Source organism: Bubalus bubalis, chromosome 4 (assembly GCF_019923935.1).
Source record: "Bubalus bubalis isolate 160015118507 breed Murrah chromosome 4, NDDB_SH_1, whole genome shotgun sequence".
NCBI lineage: Eukaryota > Metazoa > Chordata > Mammalia > Artiodactyla > Bovidae > Bubalus > Bubalus bubalis.
Genome location: NC_059160.1, coordinates 100,189,775 through 100,216,021, shown reverse-complemented (window position 1 = coordinate 100,216,021; position 26,247 = coordinate 100,189,775).

Here is a 26,247-nt window from a genome sequence, read left to right as displayed (position 1 = left end):
TACAAAATGCACTAGAATATATGATTAACCAGACTTCCTGGTAAATGGGTTGTTCTATTTAGTTGGATTTCTGGTTAAGAGTTCTATGACTATATTTTATTTCAATCTTTGTTATTAAACAGGCATTCTAAAATATGTTAGTTAGCTTTCCTGTCATTAGGAGGATGATTTTCAAATGCCACCAGGACTTTCTTGATGATTCTGATCTTACAAAGTCCTTGGATCATCAGTCCAGACATCAGTAATCTAAGTATAGTTGCTGATGGCTAAGACTGAGGCAACTGGGAAGGATGACCAGAGCAGGAACAGTTTTGTTTTAGATACCTGGGCATATGCTTTGGGGTAATTTCCTGATAACTGACCACAAAACCTTCAATAATGAACACTTATCATTTAAGCTAGATTTTTAATAGAATGTCTTAAGGAATTTGTTATAGTTTTGCATGAGATCACCTCTTTGAGGAAGTAGAATAGGGTTCCCTTTTGTTACTAAACTCATTGTGATAAAAAGGAAAATATGCAAGGTAGCGAACAGAGTAGTCTGGAAAATGATGATGAAATCATCACAATGTTATAACTGGGGCATATAGAGCCCTTCCTTAAAGTTAAAAAAAAAAAAACCACCATTTTTTTAAAGCTACATTTTGTTGGGCAGAGGCAGAAAAGATTAAGGAATTTGCAGTCTAAATTACCCTCTTGTCACTAACTTCTGGTTTGTAGGTTGAAGAAAGCATTAAAATAAATGAAGTTGCTGAACTGCACTCTTTTAGCAGACAGAAATGGGTAGCTTCAGAGCACAGCAAAATGGATGCAGGGCACTCTTAAGAGATTACTTGTAAATCCAGATATATGTCAGACTATTAGAATAACTGAACTTTCAGTAAACCAGGGAGAGAAAAAGGGAAGGCTCTGTTTGCATTTCTTGAAACATGGTGTATTACTCTGCAGTTTTAAATGTCATTCAACAAAGGACTTCAAAGTATACACCATGAATGAACATTGAGAAGGTATGTAATTTTTGTTTTTTTAAATTGAGATACCTATTTGTGTCCCTTGTAACACAACTATTCCTTTGGTCTGTTAATTATAGGAAAGAGCCCTTATCTCTTCTGAATGGCATGCCTTCTTTAAAGACACTGACAAGCATCTGAAGTTACTAAGATACAGGGCATTATTTATCTAAATTAACTACAGACTGGCAAGATGGAGTTCTTAGATAGAGAATTTAGGAAAATAAAGTGTAGTATGACAGAGGGGTCAGAACACTGATGTTGGAGACACGTAGGTCTGAGATTAAAAAATCAGTTCTGCCACTTTCTCACAGTGTGCCTTTCAGAGAGTTACATAGTTTCAGTAAATTTCAGTTTTCTTCCCATGCAAAATGGAGCTAGGGTTAGGAATTAGGGTGGTAATGGCTAAACTGTCTCTGTATTCGTTATCTGTATACTTGCAGTTTTTTATTGCGGGCTTCCCTAGTGGCTCAGACGGTAAAGCGTCTGTCTGCAATACAGGAGACTCGGGTTCGATCCCTGGGTTAGGAAGATCCCATGGCGACGGAAACGGCAGCCCATTCCAGTATTCTTGCCTAGAAAATCCCATGGACCGTAGAGCCCGGTAGGTTACCGTCCATGGGGTCGCAAAGAGTCGGACCCGACTGAACGACCTTACTTTCACTTTTCATGTATTTTAAAATACCCGGTACAGTGTAAGTACCTAATATTTCTCTTACTTTAAAAAATATGTAGTGTTTTTAAACATTGAGGCATAACTGACAAATACAGTTGTAACATTTTTAAGGGCTTCCCAGGTGGCACTAGTAATAAAGAATCTGCCTGCCAATGCAGGAAATGCAAGAGAGGTGAGTTTGATCCCTGGGCTGGGAAGATCCTCTGGAGGAGGAAATGGCAACCTGCTCTACTATTCTTGCCTGGAGAATTCCATGGATAGAGGATCTTGATGGGCTACAGTCCATGAACTCCCAGGGAGTCAGACACGACTAAGCAACTAAGCACAAGATACTTAAGGTGTACAACGTGATGATTTGATGGATGTATATACTGTGAAAAGATTATTCCCTTTGAATTGCCTAACACATTCAGTATCTCATGTAATAATGATTGTTTTTGTTTTTGTTATTGAGAAAAACTACAGTGTCATCAACTACAATCGCCATGCTACATGTGAGATCCTCAGACCTTTTTCACCTTGTAACTGGAAGTCTGTTTCTCGGCATATTTTCCTCACTCCACAGCTCCTGGCAACTACTTTTCTACTCTCTGTTTCTATGAGTTCAACTTATATTTTTAAGATTCTACATGTAAGTGTTACCATGCAGTATTTGTCTCTCTGGCTTATTTCACTTAGCAGGTTCATCCATGTTGTTGTAAATGACAGGATTCCCTTCTTTTTAAAGGCTGAATAATATTCCCCTGTGTATGATTGCATATTTTCTTTATCCATTCATCTTTTGGCAGAGGCTTAGATTGCTTCTATACCTTGGCTGTTGTGAATTACGTTGTGATGAATGAGGCATATAGATCTCTCTCTGAGATAATGGTTTCATTTCTTTTGGATTATTTCTCTTAAGATTATAGCTTATAACACTTTTATTATATAGATGAGGGAACCAAGTTTCCAAAAGACCATGTGATTTGTCATAGGTAGGTTAATAAATTGTGATACTCATTCACTCAGTTAACTAATTCACTTATCAGTCCATGAATATGGTATCCACTTTCTGAAACTACTCTAGCACCTAGAAGACAGAAACAAGACTAATGTCTTTTTACTCCTAGTCCAGGGTTTTTTCACTGTATTCTCAGATAATAAAAATTTTATAAGGCTAAGGGTAAAAAGAAAATAAGTTTAGAAATTTAGGATTCTTTTTTAGAATATAATTAGGAATGAAAGGTGAAGATTTTTCTGATTGCACATTTTGATAAGAGTAGAGTCAATCACAACAGTTATTGAGACAGCAGAACTGGATTAAAAAAAAAAAAAACCTCTGAGGCTATAAGACGCAGTAAACAAAATGCAAATATAAAAATTAGGGAAAAAATGCTACAACTTAGGTTCAGGTCATGGATATGTATTGAGTCTGCCCGTGTTCTAGGTGCTGTGACTATGAGTGGTTGTGGAGGGGCAGTGAGTGGGCCAAGGGACAAAGTAGTAATGAGAAATGGCAGCAAAAGCAGAGCAGATATAGACTATGACTTGGAGGAGTTTATCATCTAATTGAAATAGTGAAACATCTGCAAAAGTAAGTAGAGAGCATTTTCAAAGTCACTGGTTAATTATAAATGGATAAAGCATTAGATGTAAAAGAGGTTGATAATCTGGGGGGCAATAAGCATTAACTCTCATCAGTTCATTTGTCCATTTTGTGCAGGTAAAGTCATTTAGGACTTAATCCAACCCATTTAGAAATGGGTGTGAGGCGGCCAAGTTTTATCACTTTCATGGTTTGAGACATACCTTTCGAGATAGTACTTCTAAGTTCTACCATTACCATCTCTCTATTTTCTTTCCTTCACCTTCAGTTCATATACATACATAAACATACACACACACAGAGACCATTTTTGAATATCACATGATGGGAGAAATGAACAACCATATTAATCAACAAGTAAATTATTGTATCCTTTATATTGAATCCCAGTGGAACTGGGATTCCTTAATTTCCCTTTGATTCTCCCCTCTGTCATCATGTATAGAATAAGCTAGGATCTACTGAAGTGACTTAGCAGCAGCAGCAGCAGGATCTACTGGTAAGGAGCTGTTAATACATAACCAAACAAGAGGGAAGGGACACTGACAAAGAATATTCTAGTATTAGTGTTGTTAAAGAGCTGGTTTGATTGGAGGCAATGATTAGACTGAACTCTGGTAGATGAAATAGAGCATTCTCAGCCATATTCAGCCATTATTTTAAACATTCAACCAAGATGCTGCTGCTGCTGCTGCTAAGTCGCTTCAGTCGTGTCTGACTCTGTGCGACCCCATAGATGGCAGCCCACCAGGCTGCCCTGTCCCTGGGATTCTACAGGCAAGAACACTGGAGTGGGTTGCCATTTCCTTCTCCAATGCATGAAAGTGAAAAGTGAAAGTGAAGTCGCTCAGTCGTGTCTGACTCTTAGCCACCCCATGGACTGCAGCCTACCAGGTTCCTCCGTCCATGGGATTTTCCAGGCAAGAGTACTGGAGTGGGGTGTCATTGCCTTCTCCGTTAACCAAGATAAACATGCCCAAATTCTATTCTGCATTATAAGGTGGTGGTTAGGATTAGCAAAACAGTGGGTGGGGATGTGAATGTTCAGACAATTTTCTTTTGAGATTGCCAGTTCTACTTTGAGACTAGATGTATTAACACAAACATCCAAGCTGTACCTTGGAGGCCCCTTGAGCTTTACTTGTCTGCAGTTGTTTATTAGTTATTTAGTCATGAACTGGTAACATGTCAGGCATATAGAAGAAATTGGGTTGTTAAGATAGAAAAGCAAACTGTTATATTTAAAGTCAGGCATAAGAATTATTCCCTCTGGACTATTTCCTTTAAAGTATCAAAGTAATGGGTGGGTTATGGACCTTGAATACTAAGTGTGTATGGCTAATTAGTTCTCCCATCATTTGCTACTTTTTCCTTAGTAACCCTCTTCTATTCTGCCTTCAGTATCACCACATCTTCCCCCGGAACAGAAACAGGCATACCTGTACAACCTCACCATTTTTCACCCCCTGTCAAAATCTAAGCATTCTCTTGCCTGAGTTGAATTACTTACATGAGATATTAACAACTTCTATAATTTGGGACTCTCATTCTACTTTCTCAGTTTTCTTATTTGTTAATGGAAGGAGTTAGATAACAGGTTCAGCATTCTATGCCTGCACAAAATGAAGAATTTTCAGTTCACTCATCTCAGTGTGCCATAAATAGTGTGGGAGTGGACAGCTATGACAGTGAGCATTAGGGGACTGTGTCCAGACTCATTATGTCCCTTTGACCTGCCCATCAGATGGGCAAAGAGCAGGTACTCAATTTCTTTCACATATTCTTTTGGTCTTAAACTTCATCTAGAAATGTGATCAGCATAGACTGTCTTAATTACAAACTTAAATTTGAAAAAATCTGAGTCACCCTTGTGGTTAGTGGAATGAGAAGGATTGTTTTTCCAATAGTTTTAATCTGTGAATTTGAATGTGCACACACTATTATTAGAATTGTCATAGGATAAAAATAATCTGTTTCTTCTAATAATACTGTGGAGGGAGATGGTGATTTTGAAATTTGTTCAAAGTCACAGAGCTGGTAAGTGTAAAGCACAGGCGCCCACGCTGGCGATCTGACACTTCTGAAGCCTTCTATAACCTCGTTATTGAAGTCATCACTCTTTTCTCTGCTTTCCTATGGCATTTTACTCTTACTGCTAGTGCAGAACTTCTGAGATTACATTGATTTTGCATGCTAAGCTCCTAGGATGATGTCTGGTACATAGTAAATAGTTTGTCAATTGATATTAAAAACATTACTATATAAACACACACACACACACATACGTACGTACACATGCATAAAGACCTGTGTGTTTACCTACCCCAAGGGGCTGTGAGCTCTTTAAGGAATGAACTGGATCTTGTATGTTGTTTTCTCTAGGTCCGTCCAACAGGGTCTGCTACTTGATGGGTACTCAACAAGTATTTGCTGAACTGAACTAGATGCTTACCAAGTTTAGTTCAGGAATATTTGCATCTCTTCACCCCTTATCACATTCTTACTTTTACTTCTATATCCTTTCGACTTCTTCTCCATTTCCTTCCTCTTTTCTGTTTTCCTTTTCCTTTTTCTACCTATTTAATGACTTTTATATATTTTGTTTTCCATGCCTCTTCTATTTGCATGTTAGCCTGAGGGGCTGGTGAAAATGGGAGCTGCAAAGCTACTATGAGGTGAGGTGAGGCAAGCCAGGCTTTACACCACACTCATCCCTTGTGCATATGTATGTATACTGTTGTTTAGGAAGCAAGAGGGTATAATGACTTTTAACCTTGAGCTCAAATGATGAGGAACATGGTTGACTCCTTAATGCCTTTCGAAGCTTGCTGCTGAAAAAGCAACATTCACAGGAAACTTTCAAAACATCAGAAGCTGTTTATTAGTGACTCAACATTAATGCCCATGACTAAGGTACATGCAATCCAAAGTCCAGGTCAACTTCAGACACATTTTGTATGAATAAGCCTCATAGACAGTTGTGGCTATTTTTTAACTAGTGAGATTGCATTTAATTATGTGTAAAAGCTCAATTATTGTTTTATTGAGACTAACAGAGCCTGAATTTTTTTTATGAACAGTTTTTTTACCCCACCTCATCATTAGGCTACTGAACACGGTGCCATGGCATGGCTCTTAAGCTTGCAGGAAATTTGAAACAATAAACATTGCACAGTGCTGCACTCCTTTCAGCTTATTCAGTCTCCTCTTTGGTTCTTGAAACTAGATTTTTTATTTTTACTTTTCTCTCCCATGGGCTTAAACAGTATCCCTGGAGGCATTAATTTATTATTTTCCAAATTATAAATCCACATGGAGTTCTGTCTCACTTATCTCTAGCTCATCTACTCTTTTTTTCATTCTTTTCTTCTTTGCACTGCTGCACTAAATATGCAAAAATGTTCCATTCATCTTAGCAGGCCCTTTCTTATTACTAGGTCCCGGTTTCTGTTTCTCTCTACTCAAACATTCAGCTCTGTTTCATAGCTGTATCAATTTAGCAGTTCTCTGAAACTGCACATTAGAAGGATCTTCTGGGAAAGAAAAGCATATAGGCTGCATACTAATTTTAAAAATAATAAGCATCATAATTTTACATAATTGGTACTGCAATGGCTTGTATATTATCTAAGATCACTAACTGGAATTGACTTTCAGTTTTTCCTGTCTTCTCTAATTCATCACAGAAGATAGTGCTGGAGTGATTAGCTCATTCACTTACTGGATTCCAATGGTGGAATTATCATTATACTGAAAGACGGTGGATTTTTTTTTTTTTGGTAAGCACATAGAAATTTATGCAGTATCACTAGTTATTAGGAAAATGCAAATTAAAACAAGAATTAAAAATTGTTAAAATTAAAAAGAATGACAACAGTACATGCTAAGCATGTGGACAGTGGAAACTCTCATATGTAGCTGGTAACAATACACATTTTTTTACAGCCATTTTAGAGGACAGTTAATCAGAAAGTCAAGCACACACTTAACATATGACCAAAATGAAGTGAAACTATGTCTACACAAACATTTGTACATGAATGTTTAGACAAACTTTATTAAAAATAATCAAATACCAGAAACCAATTAAATGTCCATCAACTAGTTGGTTAGCTGATTAGACTATGGTAAATCCATACAGTGAAATATGGAAATTTCATATTTGGAAATACTACTTGGCAATAAAAAGAAACTATTGCAATATGCAGCAACATGATTGGATCTCACAGCATTATGTTCAGTGGGAAAAGTAAGCCATAAAATTATGCTATATGATTCCACTTATATGAAATGCTAGAAAAGGCAAAACCAGAGTGACATAGATCAGTGGCTGACAGGGACTAAGGTTGGAGAGAGGAGATTAATTGCTAAGAAAGACTTTGGATTTTGATGATTCAAAAATATACATCAAGATTCTAACTATTGACAAGATGAGGTCTATGTAATTAATGACCTACTTTGGTCAAAAATTCCCTTGTTGTTGTTCAGTCCCTTACTCATTTCTAAAACCTTTTTCGAACATTTTTTAAATAGGAATATCTTCGTACAGAAGTAAAGAATGACTTGAAAAGGATCTCAGGAATAATCTAGTCTTAGTTCTTTGCTTTATTGATAAGAGCCTGGGTGGGAAAAAAAAAAAAGCATATATTTTTAAATCCATCTAGTGGCTTAGATGGAGAAGGCAATGGCACCCCACTCCAGTACTCTTGCCTGGAAAATCCCATGGACTGGAGGAGCCTGGTAGGCTGCAGTCCATGGGGTTGCTAAGAGTCAGACACGACTGAATGACTTCACTTTCACTTTTCACTTTCATGCATTGGAGAAGGAAATGGCAACCCACTCCAGTGTTCTTGCCTGGAGAATCCCAGGGACGGGGGAGCCTGGTGGGCTGCCGTCTATGGGGTCGCACAGAGTCGGACACGACTGAAGCGACTTAGCAGCAGCAGCAGCAGTGGCTTAGAAGGGCTTCCCTGTTGGCTCAGAAGCAAAGGCCACAATGGTTCTCAATTTTCATTGCACATTAGAGTCAAAGCTTAAAACAATGCTCATTTCTGAGTCCTATCCCAGAGAATTTGATTTAGTTGGCCTGAGTGGGCTTGGAAACGGGCATTCAAAAAAACCTTTGTATGTAAAACTAATTTGAAAGGGCAGTGGCTTAGGTTCAGAGTTCAGGACTGGAAGGCAGAAATAGATAACTTATTACCCTATTTAAGCGTCATTTTACTCATCTTTAAGATGGGATACTGTGATATCCTTAATGCTTTATAGTGACAGATGAATGACTTAATGCATCTAGAAGGCTAATCACAGGAGCTAGTATGTTGGCAGGGCTATAGGTTACAGTCATAATACCCAGTGCCTAGCTCACCTGACTTCTCAGTTCAGTTCAGCTCAGTTGCTCCATTGTGTCCGACTCTTCACCACCCCATGGACAGTAGCACGCCAGGCTTCCCTGTCCATCACCAACTCCCGGAGCTTGCTCAAACTCACTTTCATCAAGTCAGTGATGCTATCCAACCATCTCATCCTCTGTCGTCCCCTTATCCTCCCACCTTCAATCTTTCCCAACATCAAGGTCTTTTCCAGTGAGTCAGTTCTTCACATCAGGTGGCCAAAGTACTGGAGCTTCAGCTTCAGCTTCAGCTTCAGTCCTTCCAATGAATATTCACGACTGATTTCCTTCAGGATTGACTGGTTTGATCTCCTTGCAGTCCAAGGGATACTCAAGTGTCTTTTCTAGCACCACAGTTCAAAAGCATCAATTCTTCGGCGCTCAGCTTTCTTTATAGTCCAACTCTCACATCCTTACAAGACTACTGGAAAAACCATAGCTTTGACTATACAGACCTTCATTGACAAAGTAAAGTCTCTGCTTTTTAATATGCTGTCTAGGTTTGTCATAGCTTTTCACCCAAGGAGCAAGTGTCTTTTAATTTCATGGCTGCAGCCACCATCTGCAGTGATTTTGGAGCCCAAGAAAACAGGCTCATGCATTTTTATATTGCTTCCACAATTCTTTCTGATTCTTTCCTTTCTGACTTGATGGTCCTCTGCTTCCTTCTCTCCACTTCTTGGTTTCATTTCTGATGCTTTTAGAGCTGTGGAGCCAAAAATGGGACAGGGCTTTTCGTGTGCACAGAGTAGGCCCATTTTAGTTTTCCAAAGCTTCTGGTCATAATCTTGTGCTGAAGGTTTCTCTAACTCCCAACACCCTGAGATATGCTTGCATGCTTTTGCATGCTAATTTCATTTCTGGTGGTAATATGTTGGAAGTCTTCTGCATTTCCCTCTTCTTTCCTTCTTGTGCAGGACTAATTGTTTATACTATATGTTCTTGTTACTCTGGAATACTCTATATTACCATCTTTTATATTATTGCTGATTTGATTGTCTTGCTCACTACAATGTATGTTTCTCCAGGACAGGGTCAATGTAGATTCTACTCATCATTAGATTCTTAAAGACTAGTACATTGACAATCACATAGGAGTCATTCATTTAATATTTTTTAAAAATGTGAAAAAAAAGTTGGAAAATGTTAAGTATTGTGGCTGTATCTTTTTTTTTTTTTTTTTTTCCCTTGGTAGCAATCTTAGCTGGAAAAAAAAAAAAATGAGTGGAAGGTCTTGCTAGTTGTCTTTGGACCCACAAACAGAGAAGTCACCTTTATTGTAAAAATGTTTGACTATGTTCCATAGAGACCAGGCAACTGGTGTACAGGAGATATACAGTGTAACACACACTCCAATTTTGTTTTTATTATTTCAAAATAGCTGGCTCTAGGCAATCCACTCCGGTATTCTTGCCTGGAAAATCCCATGGACAGAGGATCCTGGTGGGATTGCAGGGTCGGATATGACTGAGTGACACAGTCTATATATCACTAAGGAATATCCAGTCTTTACCTTTCTCTGTGAATTTCTAGAGGAATAGCTACCCTAACGAATAGATGGAAAGTTCTGCTACATTGAAGATACCTATTGCTCTTGGTGCTATTGCTAGAGAGACCTTGATTAGGTAGAGTTGTTATTCTTAACTTACATAAATGAAGTTCAAATGCTATGGAGTTAAGTTATGCAACTTTGAATGGGATTTTGAAATTAGTCTTTTGTTTTTGGAGAAACAGACATATTTATCATTGACCAATTTCAAGTTTTATGTCATAGTTGGCAAATGAACAGATGATGTTTTGTTTAACTTTAGTAACACTTTGACAAGGAAATTGCAATATGATGAATTTGAAAATAAAATAGACCCAGGAGAAAAAATGCAAACAGATAAAAAAATATTTCAGTTAATGACAAGGGAAATGATTAGAGTAATAATCCCATTAGGATTAAAAGAAAAGTTGTTTTATATTAATAAGTTGTTATTACGTTAGAATACTTTGGAGTGTTGAATTGTTTAAGGTGGAAATGGAACTCTCTGTGTATTCACCTTTTCTGTTTTCAAAAACATTTTTGTTTATTTATCTCAGCTTGATAATATTGTTTAGACTACTGTTGATGAACTAAGAATAAGCTTTATTTTCCAACACTTGCTGTGTACCAAATTTACTTTTGCTCTAGTGAAGATTCAAAGGGAAGACTGCTTAATTTTTATGGCAAAACCTTTTTCTTATGAAAACATTCATATAATAGAAGCTGGTGGACAGCTGAGGCTCTGAGTTGTGTTTCTTAATCTGCCAGGACTTCATTAGATTTAGATTTAACTTTCATTTCCTTTGACTGCTTTTAAGATCTGTAAAATTACTTTGAAGATATTCAATGAAAATAAGCCTCCTTAACAGATATATTTAAAAGTGGAAGACCATGATATCTAACAACTTAGTAACCCAGAAGCACCGTATGGTATGTATCAGTTGGGATAGGTGAGGTTACACTGCAGTAACGAACACCCCTCGAACATCACTCCCTTAAAACAAAGGTTTATTGGTCTCCACTGAGAGTTGGCTGTGGTCGCTGTTCACACACCATTGTCCTTTTTGTTGGTGACTCATCCTGTCCTCTGAAACACTGCCAATTACTGCGGGAGAGGCAATAGAGCATGTGACAATATGTATGGTGTCTCTTAAAACTTCTGATTGGAAATGACATCCGTAACATCCATTCACTGGCTAAAGAAAACCACATGGCCACATTTGAGTTCATCAGGATGAAGCAGTACCTCCCTAACAGTAACTGACAGGATGTGGAAATAAATATTTGTGAATAGCCCTAAGACCTCAGGTACCCATAAGAATCTCATTCACTCTCAATTCCAGACCCAGTATCAAATGTAATTATTAAAATATATTTATTAGCCTTTGCTGTGCTATGCTAACCTAGCAGGTCTGGATGTATACAAGTGTTTATAAGGCTTGTCTGTTCAACAAGCATGTGGTGCCTTGCCAGACCCTGTCTCCAGGGCCGTGATTATCCCTCTTGATGGTATATGCAATCCTAGAAGTGTAGACAGAGTAGAGATGTCAACCAGAAAACCCAGGCAAGAAATGAGCCAGCAGAATTGGTGGATGGATATCATAAGCCTGCTTGGGCCATGACGTAGAGATGATTTCAATTGGTGGAACAGAATAGGACATTTTATAAATAAAGATTTATATTGACTGCATGTAATTTCTAATTGTGAAAATCCACAAAATTTCTGACAGGAAAAGTGATTTATTCAAATACTGTCCTAGATTAGAGTTTATCATTTCTTTTAAAAATTGACATTCCCCCTCCCCGTTCATCCCTCCTTATGCCACTGTCCATCCTGCCCCCAGCCCGTCCCTTCCTCAGCAGTTTGCAACCAGTAATTCTGCTTCTATTTTTAGGGTTTTAAATCCTGGCTTCAAAGGTACTCAGGCTGAGAAGACTGTGGGAGTGTGGAGGATTAGCCTCGGGCAGCTGTATGACAAAGCAGTCTATTTACTCCAGATAAGAGTAAAGGAGGTTGAGATGTATAATTCATTTCACATACATTTCCCTTATAGATCCCTCTGTGAATATAAAGGGGAGATCGTTACTTCCCTTCCCCACATTCCTGCCCTCCCACCCTCAATGCCTGCATTCTACCAGTCTCTTTGATTTCTACCCTTGGGAAATAGAGAGAGGTACTACTGAGTGCTGTGATCCTGACACAGGGTTGAATTTGGTCCTACCCAAGCAATTCCATTGCTTGAACTTTGCTTATGCTGCATCAGAACCCAGCCTCACCCAGTGAAGCATCAGACAGACACCACTGCATCCACACCTAATGGGTGAGAGAATGACTTCCACATCCTTTAGCACCTTCGGAAACATCCTCAATTTCTCGACACAGCACAGAGAAATGACTCAGATGAGACACTTCTACTTTATCAGTAGCCTTCAAAGACCTAACTAACTGTGTTCTCTGACTTTCCACTTTTGGTGTCAAATGGAGGCACAGTGCTTTGACTTATTGAAAGACAATCCCTATCTTGGGAGCAGAATTTGCTGTGTATCTGATTTAAGTTCACACCAATCATCCTGGGTGCTGATTTGGTAAGGAGGACACACGGGTTTAATTATGTTCTAACAGGACTCTGGGTTATGTACTTATGTTAAGTAATATTGAATCCTTCTGTATTTAATTTCTTTTAAGGAGCAAATTAACCAGTATATTAACTTTTTGACACTAAAACTTCATCAAGGGAACAGAATGGAACATATTTGCTTGGTCTCAGGTAGTGATGGCAGAAAGGTAAATTCATTAGGAAACAAAGAGCCCAAAATGAAGACAATCATGAAAACAAATGGTAAAGCTGTCTAATATAGGTAACATGGCTTATTTGTAATTAAGAGAAACTTTAAGTTCAAATACTCTAAAACCCTATATGTTCAATCACATACTTTTCACAGTGTTCTAAAGGTGTGTTTAGTTACCTTTATATATTAATATTACTAGATTTCAAGCTGAAAAGTGTATTTTTATTAATATTTTAACTTAATTTTATCAGTGTCATCCTTAATAAATATTTGATGAGGGAATACTCCTTCCAAAAACATTCTTCTGTGGCAAGACACCCAATCTTGAATGTACTCTTAGTCTTTGAAGTTCATGGCTTATATTCCATGTGTAAATTCATATTTCAAAGACAATTCAATCAGAAATTTTATTCCATAAGTTATATCACTAAAGGTTAGATATCAAGACCATAAGGTCTCCCGTCCTCCCATATGATTTATGATTTACTTCATATGATTTATTTCAGGAGAAAAAAATCCTAATCTATGTTGAAGGTAAAATCTAAGATAAAAATATGATCATAGTAAAAGCCTACACAAAATCTTAATACTATTAGAAATACTTTTCTACTCTGACAAATGGCCTGCTTATTGAAATGACATATGGCAATAAAAATAGTGAACATTTACAGTGTTTCGTATGAGTCAGGTACTATTTCAAATGTTAATTTATTAAACTTCAAAATATTTCCATTATGTAGATACTATAATATCCTTACTATACAAATGAGAAATCTGAAGCAAGGAAATTTTGGTTAATTTGACTTTGGTCTCACAACTGGTGATTGGCAGGTCAGGAATTTAAAATCCAGCAGTGTGAATTCTGAAGAAAAACATTATCACTTCAGTTCAGTTCAGTTCAGTGGCTCAGTCATGTCCAACTCTTTGCGACCCCATGAATCGCAACACACCAGGCCTCCCTGTCCATCACCAGTCCCCGGAGTCCACTCAGACTCACGTCCATCGAGTCAGTGATGCCATCCAGCCATCTCATCCTCTGTCGTCCCCTTCTCCTCCTGCCCCCAGTCCCTCCCAGCATGAGAGTCTTTTCCAATGAGTCAACTCTTTGCATGAGGTGGCCAAAGTACTGGAGTTTCAGCTTTAGCATCATTCCCTCCAAAGAAATCCCAGGGCTAATCTTCAGAATGGACTGGTTGATCTCCTTGCAGTCCAAGGGACTCTCAAGAGTCTTCTGCAACACCACAGTTCAAAAGCATCAATTCTTTGGCGCTCAGCTTTCTTCACAGTCCAACTCTCACATCCATACATGACCACTGGAAAAACCATAGCCTTGACTAGACAGACCTTTGTTGGCAAAGTAATGTCTCTGCTTTTCAATATGCTACCTAGGTTGGTCATAACTTTTCTTCCAAGGAGTAAGCGTCTTCTAATTTCATGGCTGCAGTTACCATCTGCAGTGATTTTGGAGCCCCCAAAATATAAAGTCTGACACTGTTTCCACTGTTTCCCCATCTATTTCCCATGAAGTGATGGGGCCAGAGGCCATGATCTTCATTTTCTGAATGTTGAGCTTTAAGCCAACTTTTTCACTCTCCTCTTTCACTTTCATCAAGAGGCTTTTTAGTTCCTCTTCACTTTCTGCCATAAGAGTGGTGTCATCTGCATATCTGAGGTTATTGAGATTTCTCCCGGCAATCTTGATTCCAGCTTGTGCTTCTTCTAGCCCAGTGTTTCTCATGATGTACTCTGCATTTAAGTTAAATAAGCAGGGTGACAATATACAGCCTTGATGTACTCCTTTTCCTATTTGGAACCAGTCTGTTGTTCCATGTCCAGTTCTAACTGTTGCTTCCTGACCTACATATAGGTTTCTCAAGGGGCAGGTCAGGTGGTCTGGTATTCCCATCTCTTGAAGAATTTTCCACAGTTTATTGTGATCCACACAGTCAAAGGCTTTAGCATAGTCAATAAAGCAGAAATAGATGTTTTTCTGGAACTCTCTTGCTTTTTCCATGATCCAGCAGATGTTGGCAATTTGATCTCTGGTTCCACTGCCTTTTCTAAAATGAGCTTGAACATCTGGAAGTTCATGGTTCACGTATTGCTGAATCCTGGCTTGGAGAATTTGAGCATCACTTCACTAGCATGTGAGATGAGTGCAACTGTGCGGTAGTTTGAGTACTCTTTGGCATTGCCTTTCTTTTCATTATAGGGGACTGAAATGCAAAAGTAGGAAGTCAAGAAACAACTGGAGTAACAGGCAAATTTGGCCTTGGAATACGGAATAAAACAGGGCAAAGGCTAATAGAGTTTTGCCAAGAGAACGCACTGGTCATAGCAAACACCCTCTTCCAACAACACAAGAGAAGACTACACATGGACATCACCAGATGGTCAACACCGAAATCAGATTGATTATATTCTTTGCAGCCAAAGATGGAAAAGCTCTATACAGTCAACAAAAACAAGACCAGGAGCTGACTGTGGCTCAGATCATGAACTCCTTATTGCCAAATTCAGACTTAAATTGAAGAAAGTAGGGAAAACCACTAGACCATTCAGGTATGGCCCAAATCAAATCCCTTTTGATTATGCAGTGGAAGTGAGAAATAAATTTAAGGGACTATATCTGATAGATAGAGTGCCTGATGAACTATGGATGGAGGTTCATGACATTGTACAGGAGACAGGGATCAAGAGCATCCCCATGGAAAAGAAATGCAAAAAAGCAAAATGGCTGTCTGAGGAGGCCTTACAAATAGCTGTGAAAAGAAGAGAAGTGAAAAGCAAAGGAGAAAAGGAAAGATATAAGCATCTGAATGCAGAGTTCCAAAGAATAGCAAGAAGAGATAAGAAAGCCTTCCTCAGCAATCAATGCAAAGAAATAGAGGAAAATAACAGAATGGTAAAGACTAGAGATCTCTTCAAGAAAATTAGAGATACCGAGGGAACATTTCATGCAAAGATGGGCTAGATAAAGGACAGGAATGGTGTGGACCTAACAGAAGCAGAAATATTAAGAAGAGGTGGCAAGAATACACAGAAGAACTATTCAAAAAAGATCTTCACGACCAAGATAATCATGATGGTGTGATCACTCACCTAGAGCCAGACATCCTGGAATGTGAAGTCAAGTGGGCCTTAAAAAGCATCACTATGAACAAAGCTAGTGGAGGTGATGGAATTCCTGTTGAGCTATTTCAAATCCTGAAAGATGACTAACATTATACTACCTTCTTATTAATACTTTATTCTAGAACAATCAAAGAAATGCAGACAAATCTTTGATGCTCATTAAATATCAGTCACCTTTTATTTTCCTTGCTAATATTTGAATTTAGAGTTTTTGCAGTTTAAGATTCTGAAATATTAGGTTTGGGCCCAAGGCAAGAAAATAGACAAAAATACGGGCTATCTTTTTGCCTTTCTGACCCAAAGCTCTTAGTGATAGGTGACCCTGGGTAGTTTTATGGATATAGAGGCCCTTGAACATAATTTTCTTGTGAATGTAACTCCACTGATCACCAACATGGCGAGGAAAATTCCTAAAATATAAACAGAGACACTGGAAATTGATTATCTACAGTTCCAACTGAGTACCTGGTTTGTATCTTGACTTTAATAACTTCAGTGAAAGGTTCCCCAAAGGTTCCCCTTGAGCATAAGGGTTGACTTTTCATGTTTGAAATATTTTAGGGCATATTACATATGATAATGAGCTTCCCAGGTGGCACTAGTAGTAAAGCATCCACCTGCCAGTGCAGGAAACACGAGATGCGGGTTTGATCCCTGATTGGGAAGACCCACTGGAGAAGGGCATGGCAACCCACTCTAGTATTGCTGCCTGGAAAATCCCATGGACAGAGTAACCTGGCGGGCTACAGTCCATAGGGCTGCAAAAAGTCTTAGATGACTGAAGAAAATTAGCATGCACTTACATATGAGAATAATCGAATTTTTACATTATCTGTGGATTTAAAAATATAAAATCACATAATTCTGTAATATCTAAGAAAACTTAACTACTAACTTACGGATAGCAAAACGATTATGTGGTCAAAAACTGATTTTATCTCTAGAGAGAAAGCTGGAAGAACTAGGGTATTATTGTCAGGGTAAGGCAATTTCAATGCAGGTATAGGCTAGGCTGCTCCCAGTTACTAGAGTGGCCACTGGAGAATGTGGTCGAGGTGCAGAAAATCACTGCGACAAAGCAGGCATGGATTCAGGTCCTGTGGGACCTAGACCTTATACCACTGGAGGAGGATCATCTTTAAAAATACAGAATTCAAATTACAAATACAAATGACAAGGTAGCCACTAAAGCCTTGGACAAGACATATGCAAATGAGGGATGACCCTGAAGCTTCAGTTTTATTAGTTTCAAGGTAAATTCAAAAACTTCGTCTAAGCGTGCTGGCTGTGACAGACTGCACAGAAGCATGGCCAAGAGGAGCTACCCCACGCCCGAGGTCAGGGGCGGTGGCAGGGAGGAGCAATCCCATGTCCAAGGAGTCGCTGCTGCGCAGGAGTAGCTCCTCCATGTTCAAGGTTAGGAGGGGTGTCCATGAGGAGATACCCCTTGTCCAAGGTAAGGAGCAGTGGCTGCGCTTTGCTGGAGCAGCCATGAAGAGATACCCCCACGTCCAAGGAAAGAGAAACCCAAGTAAGATGGTAGGTGTTGTGAAAGGACATCAGAGGGTAAACACACTGAAACCATAACCACAGAAAACTAGTCAATCTGATCACATGGATCACAGCCTGGTCTAACTCAATGAAACTAAGCCATGTCGTATGGGGCCACCCAAGACGGGCAGGTCATGGTGGAGAGGTCTAATAGAATGTGGTCCACTGGAGAAGGGAATGGCAAACCACTTAGTATTCTTGCCTTGAGAACCCCATGAACAGTATGAAAAGGCAAAATGATAAGACACTGAAAGATGAACTCCCTGGGTCGGTAGGTGCCCAATATGCTACTGGAGATCAGTGGAGAAATAACTCCAGAAAGAATGAAGGGATGGAGCCAAAGCAAAAACAATACCCAGTTGTGGATGTGACTGGTGATAGAAGCAAGGTCCAATGTTGTAAAGAGCCATATTGCATAGGAACCTGGAATGTTAGGTCCATGAATCAAGGCAAATTGGAAGTGGTCAAACAGGAGATGGCAAGAGTGAACGTCAACATTCTAGAAATCAGTGAACTAAAATGGACTGGAATGGGTGAATTTAACTCAGATGACCATTATATCTACTACTGTGGGCAGGAATCCCTTAGAAGATATGGAGTAGCCATCATGGTCAACAAAAGAGTCTGAAATGCAGTACTTGGATGCAATCTCAAAGATGACAGAATGATCTCTGTTCGTGTCCAAGGCAAACCATTCAATATCATGGTAATCCAAGCTTATGTCCCAACCAGTAATGCTGAAGAAGCTGAAATTGAATGGTTCTATGAAGACCTACAAGATCTTTTAGAACTAACAGCCAAAAAAGATGTCCTTTTCATTATAGGGGACTGGAATGCAAAAGTAGGAAGTCAAGAAACAACTGGAGTAACAGGCAAATTTGGCCTTGGAATACAGAATGAAGCAGGGCAAAGGCTAATAGAGTTTTGACAAGAGAATGCACTGGTCATAGCAAACACCCTCTTCCAACAACACAAGAGAAGACTCTATACATGGACATCACCAGATGGTCAACACCAATTTCAGACTGATTATATTCTTTGCAGCCAAAGATGGAGAAGCTCTATACAGTCAGCAAAAACAAGTCTGGGAGCTGACTGTGTCTCAGATCATGAACTCCTTATTGCCAAATTCAGACTTAAATTGAATAAAGTAGGGAAAACCACTAGACCACTCAGGTATGACCTAAATCAAATCCCTTTTGATTATACAGTGGAAGTGAGAAATAGATTTAAGGGACTAGATCTGATAGAGTGCCTGACGATCTATGGAATGAGGTTTGTACATTGTACAGGAGACAGGGATCAAGAGCATCCCTATGGAAAAGAAATGCAAAAAAGGAAAATGGTTGTCTGGGGAGGCCTTACAAATAGCTGTGAAAAGAAGAGAAGTGAAAAACAAAGGAGAAAAGGAAAGATATAAGCATCTGAATGCAGAGTTCTAAAGAATAGCAAGGATAGATAAGAAAGCCTTCAATGCATTGATAAGAAGCCTTCAAAGCCTTCTTTGCATTGATCGCTGAGCCTTCCTCAGCGATCAATGCAAAGAAATAGAGGAAAACAACAGAATGGGAAAGACTAGAGATCTCTTCAAGAAAATTAGAGATACCAAGGAAATATTTCATGCAAAGATGGGCTTGATAAAGGACAGAAACGGTGTGGACCTAACAGAAGCAGAAGATATTAAGAAGAGGTGGCAAGAATACACAGAAGAACTGTACAGAAAAGATCTTCACGACCCAGATAATCATGATGGTGTGATCAATCACCTAGAGCCAGACATCCTGGAATGTGAAGTCAAGTGGGCCTTAGAAAGCATCACTATGAGCAAAGCTAGTCGAGGTGATGGAATTCCAGTTGAGCTATTCCAAATCCTGAAAGATGATGCTGTGAAAGTGCTGCACTCAATATGCCAGCAAATTTGGAAAACTCAGCAGTGGCCACAGGACTGGAAAAGGTCAGTTTTCATTCCAATCCCAAAGAAAGGCAATGCCAAAGAATGCTCAAACTACCATAAAATTGCACTCATTTCACATGCTAGTAAAGTAATGCTCAAAATTCTCCAAGCCAGGCTTCAGCAATATGTGAACCGTGAACTTCCAGACGTTCAAGCTGGTTTTAGAAAAGGCACAGGAACCAGAGATCAAATTGCCAACATCCACTGGATCATGGAAAAAGCAAGAGAGTTCCAGAAAAACATCTATTTCTGCTTTCTTGACTATGCCAAAGCCTCTGACTGTGTGGATCACCATAAACTGTGGAAAATTCTGAAAGAGATGGGAATACCAGACCACCTGACCTGCCTCTTGAAAAACCTATATGCAGGTCAGGAAGCAACAATTAGAACTGGACATGGAACAACAGACTGGTTCCAAATAGGAAAAGGAGTACATCAAGGCTGTATATTGTCACCCTGCGTATTTAACTTATATGCAGAGTACATCATGAGAAACGCTGGGCTGTAAGAAGCATAAGCTGGAATCAAGATTGCCAGGAGAAATATCAATAACCTCAGATATGCAGATGATACCACCCTTATGACAGAAGATGAAGAGGAGCTAAAAAGCCTCTTGATGAAAGTGAAAGAGGAGAGTGAAAAAGTTGGCTTAAAGCTCAACATTCAGAAAATGAAGATCATGACCTCTGGTCCCATCACTTCATGGGAAATAGATGAGGGAAACAGTGGAAACAGTGTCAGACTTCATTTTTGGGGGGCTCTAAAATCACTGCAGATTGTTACTGTAGCCATGAAATTAAAAGACGCTTACTCCTTGGAAAGAAAGCTATGACCAACCTAGATAGCGTATTCAAAAGCAGAGACATTACTTTGCCAACAAAGGTCTGTCTAGTCAAGGCTATGTTTTTTCCAGTGGTCATGCATGGATGTAAGAGTTGGACTGTGAAGAAAACTGAGCACTGAGGAATTGATGCTTTTGAACTGTGGTGTTGGAGAAGACTCTTGAGAGTCCCTTGGACTGCAAGGAGATCCAACCAGTCCATTCTAAAGGAGATCAGTCCTGGGTGTTCATTGGAAGGACTTATGCTGAAGCTGAAACTCCAATGCTTTGGTTACCTCATGTGAAGAGTTGACTCATTGGAAAAGACCCTGATGCTGGGAAGGACTGGGGGCAGGAGGAGAAGGGGATGGCAGAGGATGAGATGGCTGGATGGCATCACCAACTCCATGGACATGAGTTTGAGTTAACTCTGGGAGTTGGTGATGGACAGGGAGGCCTGGCATGCTGCGATTCATGGGGATGCAAAGAGTCGGACACGACTGAGCGACTGAACTGAACTGAAAGTAAGTTCACCCCTGGAGATTTAAAAGCTTGGTAACAAGTCCTCATTGAAGATGCGAAAGTCATCTGTCATGGCTCCAGGCCGTGAAGTAGAAAGGCAGCCTGAGAGCCATGTGCCAAAGACTTCAGTGAATGAGAGATTTCTACATGGAAAGAACAAAGAAGGGGAAGAAGACAGTAATGGCTAAAATTTACTGTGAGCTTAATATGTGTTAGACCCCATTCTAAGCACTTTAGTGATTTTTTTTATCTTCATAATAGACAATAAGCAGATATTTTGTTTTACTAATCAGAGACAAGTATGGAGAGGAGATTTTGTAATTTGTCCATGACTACATAGTTTGGAGAAGGAAATGGCACCCCACTCCAGTACTCTTGCCTGGAAAATGCCATGGATGGAGGAGCCTGGTAGGCTGCAGTCCATGGGGTCGCCAAGAGTTCGACATGACTGAGCGATTTCACTTCACTTCACTTCACATAGTTAGGAAAATGCTGAGCATAACTCTGAACCTTAATCTTCTGACCAAGTATGCGAACCATAACATAAACTGAATGGACGCACCTAGAACAAAGAGCATATCGACCATGAGGGTAGGGGACTAAATTTCTGTGTACTGCAATGGGGAGCAAGAGGAAAATTACCTTAAAATATATCAGAGTGAAGGGAAGGCTGATCTCTATAGTCTGCTCTCTGATTTTCACACTTCCTCACTGCATGGATTGGAACATATTTATTTGTTTTGACATTGCACAAATTTTTTTTTTAATTTATTTTTTTGTTGAAGGATAATTGCTTTACAGAACTTTCTTGTTGTCTGTCAAACCTCAACATGAATCAACCATAGGTATACATATACCCCTCCCTCCTGAAACTCCCTCTTCTCTCCCTCCGGAGCCTCCCTCCTCTCTCCCTCCCAATCCCACCCCTCTAGGTTGATACAGAGCCCCTATTTGAGTTTCTTGAGCCATACAGCAAATTCCTGTTGGCTATCTATTTTACATACGGTAATGTAAGTTTCCATGTTATTCTTTCTATACATCTCACCCTCTCCTCCCCTCTCCCCATGTCCATAAGTCTCACAAAGTTGTTATTGTTTTGCTTTCTTTGCCTTAGTGAGAGAAAAGCTGAAGATAACCTTAGGTATCTTTGGATGGGTTAATAATTTTTGAGGAAGTGGAAAATCTCTTTCTCCTAAGATAGAAGCGCAGGCAGATGCACATTTTCCCTAGGCTGTAAATATTGTGTATGACCCTGTGATCAGTAGGACAGATGGTCAGGCATGTCTGTTGTTGGGAATGTGAATAATGACTTTATGTATTCTGTGTTTGGAGGGGATCTTGAGAGGGTTAGATTATCCTGAATCATCCAGGTGGGCCATAAATGCTACCATATGTATTCTACTAAGAGGATCCAGGGGAAGATTTCTCTCTCTCTCTCTCTCTCTCTCACACACACACACACACACACACACAGAAGATGAACTGATGTTAGGATCTCAGATAAAGTGGCCACCAGCCAAAGTGCTGGTAGTCACTGTAAGCTGGAGAAAGCTGGGATGGATTCTCCCTCAAAGTCTCTGAAGCAGGGATGGTCTTGCTGACAGACTGCATGATTTCAGTTCAGTGAAACTGCTTGGGTTTGGAAACAAGGCCATCCCATCTTGACTGTAACTGTGTGATCTGGAGAAAAGTACCTAATCTTTCTATGCTTCTCCAGATCATACCAGTAAATGAGGAGGATATGGGACCATCTTGGCCCCAGAGTCTGTGCTCCTTCCTGCTATACTATGCTCCTCCTGACTCTATGACAGGTGAAAGCTTAGGCTGTTTAACCAGGAACCAAAAGAATTATGACAAATTTCAACTTCATGGAGACACTCATAAGTGTTCTGTATATAACTCTAATGTTGACTTCAGTAGTGAAAACAATTTCCTCAAAAAGATTATTTACATGTTGGGGTTGATTGATGCTCGGAATGTATTGCTTAGTGCCCTGCTCTGCTGTTCATTTGTTGCTCTTGTTGTTCAGTTGCCCAGTTATGTCTATTTGTGACCATATGGACTGCAGCACACCTGGCTTCCCGTCCTTCACCATCTCCTGGCTTGCTCAAACTCACGTCCATTGAGTTGGTGATGCCATCCAACCATTTCATCCTCAGTCATCCCCTTCTCTTCCTGCTTTCAATCTTTCCCAGTATCTGGGTCTTTTCCAATGAGTTGACTCTTCATATCAGGTGGCCAAAGTATTGGAGCTTCAGCTTCAGCATCAGTCCTTCCAGAGAATATTCAGGACTGATTTCCTTTAGGATTGACAGCTTTGATCTCCTTGCAGTCCAAGAGACTCTCAAGAGTCATCTCCAACAGTTCAAAAGCATCAATTCTTCAGCGCTCAGCTTTCTTTATAGTCCAACTCTCACATCCATACATGACTACTGGAAAAATCATAGCTGTGGCTATATAGACATTTGTTGGCAAAATAATGTCTCTGCTTTTTAATAAGCTGCCTAGGTTGGTCATAGCTTTTCTTCCAAGGAGCAGACATCTTTTAATTTAATGGCTGCAGTCATTAAATTTTGGAGATTTTGGAGTGATTTTGGAGCTCGAGAAAATAGTCTTTGACTGTTTGCATTGTTTCCCCATCTATTTGCCATGAAGTGATGGGACTAGATGCCATACTCTTAGTTTTTTAATGTTGAGTTTTAAGCCAGCTTTTTCACTGTCCTCTTTCCCCTTTATTAAGAGGCTCTTCAGTTCCTCTTTGCTTTCTGCCATAAGGGAAAGCCTGTTTCTGCCTGCTGTTCATTTTCCATTACAAATGAATTTTCAGAGATACTCTGTTTCCTTCTTAAGTTTCAAAGAAGTTCCCTTCACTATTAATAAACATCAACTGTGACTCAAAATAATGCTTTAATCTGAGACTGAGGTACTGCCTTTCAGCTTTAACTTACCCCATCTGCCACTCAACAGAATACTCTTTCTGGAGGTCACTTAGCCTTCTTTTAATTATTTCTTTTCCTATTAATGTTACAGAATAGAAATGCACTGATCTGTCTGGTGGACATTTTGGTTTGTGTAAATTGAGATTTGGGAATTCATTTGGATGAAATAAGATGCTGGCTAAAACTCAAAGTAAACATTTTGCTGATGTTTGAACCTTAGTACCAAAAAAGTTTATACTTCCTGGTTTCCCTAGGGAGTAGGGATTGTGAAAACCACAGAGAATAGCTATTCTTGGAAACTCTGCTGCCAGTCAAATGCCATGGGGTGAGGGCCCAGAGAAGCTAGTTTCTCTTCCCATAGCTAAAGGATGAGCTCGCTGTGACTAGAACTGCTTGGTCAGGTTTCAGAATCCTTGAGGCTGACTGAGAGGGTGAGGAGGAGGCTGGGCGAAAGGAAGAGAGCCGGAATGACTCTTGGAATTCAATCCCAGAATAGCTCCCTAGTTTAGGTCTGCTCTTGAACACGGTTGGCTTCCTGGACGCCATCTCTGTATCTGATGCTTGGTTATTCTTCTCGTGTGCCTTTTTCTCGTGTGTCAGGAAATATGAAAGTCACTAGAAGACTCTTGTGTGTGTGTGTGTGTGTGCTGTTCTGTAGTGTCTGACTTTTTGCGAGCCATAGACTACAGGCCGCTAGGCTCCTCTGTCTGTGGGATTTTCCAGGTGACAATGCCGCAGTGGGTTGTCATTTCCTCCTCAACTAGAAGACTATAACTGCCCTGAAATTTCTGCTTGAAATAGAGTCTAGAGGTTTGGAATTAAAGACAATTTTTAATTTCAGTTAATTTAGGATCTGGGATAAAATTTGAAGTGTTATAAGTTATTTCAATATTAATATTTCAATTAATATTGAAAATAGGAAGTATAGTATAATTCCCAGTCAATACAAAGACGACTTTCCTTTAGAGCCAAGGGTGATTCAATGACCATTTTTATTGTCTTTGCCTTATCTCAGAGGGTAGAAAAAACTGCAGTTTACTAAGATGCTATATTTACTATCCAATGAGTCATACTAAAAGCCATATGTTACTATACAACATGAGGAAAGAGGATCAAGCTAAAAATCATGATCGTAAAAGCGTGATTTCTAAAAACCTAGAGTGGGACAAAAAGGTCAAATACCTAAGTTCAAACCTCCTTTGGAATGGAACTGCTATTACAAGGCAGCAGATTGGATGAGATAGACATTGATTTTCCCAGGCAGAGGATTAACTTGTATACACTGGATTGTCTATTATTGAAAAACTTCAACATATTAAGTGCAGATGTGTTAGCCTTTAGTTTCCAATATACAGCATCATATACACACATAGCAAATGCACATTATCATGCTACCCTTCACCATTTATCTTTAAATTGCCACATCCCAAATCCAATATCTGATGTTTTAGAAATGTTTTGATTACATCATAAGATAACATTCTCATTATATATATATATAACATTCTCATTATATATATCTATATATGTATATATATAATTATATATATACATATATATGTATATATATAATTATATATATATATATGTATATATATACACAACTTTTCCTTTAATATACTCTACTGGTTTGGAATTTTCCTTGATTCCTTTCCAAGATGGACAAGTTTACAAAGGCTTTGATGTGGAGCTGCAGTGGATAAGAAAATGCCAAAAAGTTTTTAGATTCAAAGTGACTGGACTGAGGGTGTGAAAAAGTAGAAGGGTGATCATTGATGGAGTTACATAGTTAGCCAAGCAAGGTAAAAAAAAATAATATGTTCAAAGTCAAGCTGAGTGGAAACTTATCGGAAAAGAAGTCACATGTATGCATCTCAATGTCAGTAACTCAAATGGGAAGAAGACAAGGAATAGATGAATGGGTTTATTTTAAATAATAAGGGTATAATTAAATAGTAATGGAAGACTGGTTAGTGGGGAAATGGATGAAATAACACATATGTATCAGTGTGCTATAGGTGGGCCTTGTAGGATATTTAATGATTTGTGAGCTTTATGAGACAAAATGAACATGTGGTACTGTAACAAATTAGAAATAAAAAATGAAAATCAATCAAAAGGCAATGATTGGTGTTGATAAGTTTCTTTTTGAAGTACAAATACTATGATCAGGCTTATGGAATGAGAGAAGAATCTCTGGTAACTGCATCAGTCTTATAACTTCATGACATTACATTGTATGATGGGGACATCTAAAAAAAGAGAAGCATCACTAACTACTCACTCTCCATTCCAGGAAATTCCTGAAAAATAAGGTAGCACAAATTGCTCAAAAGAGGTGAAAG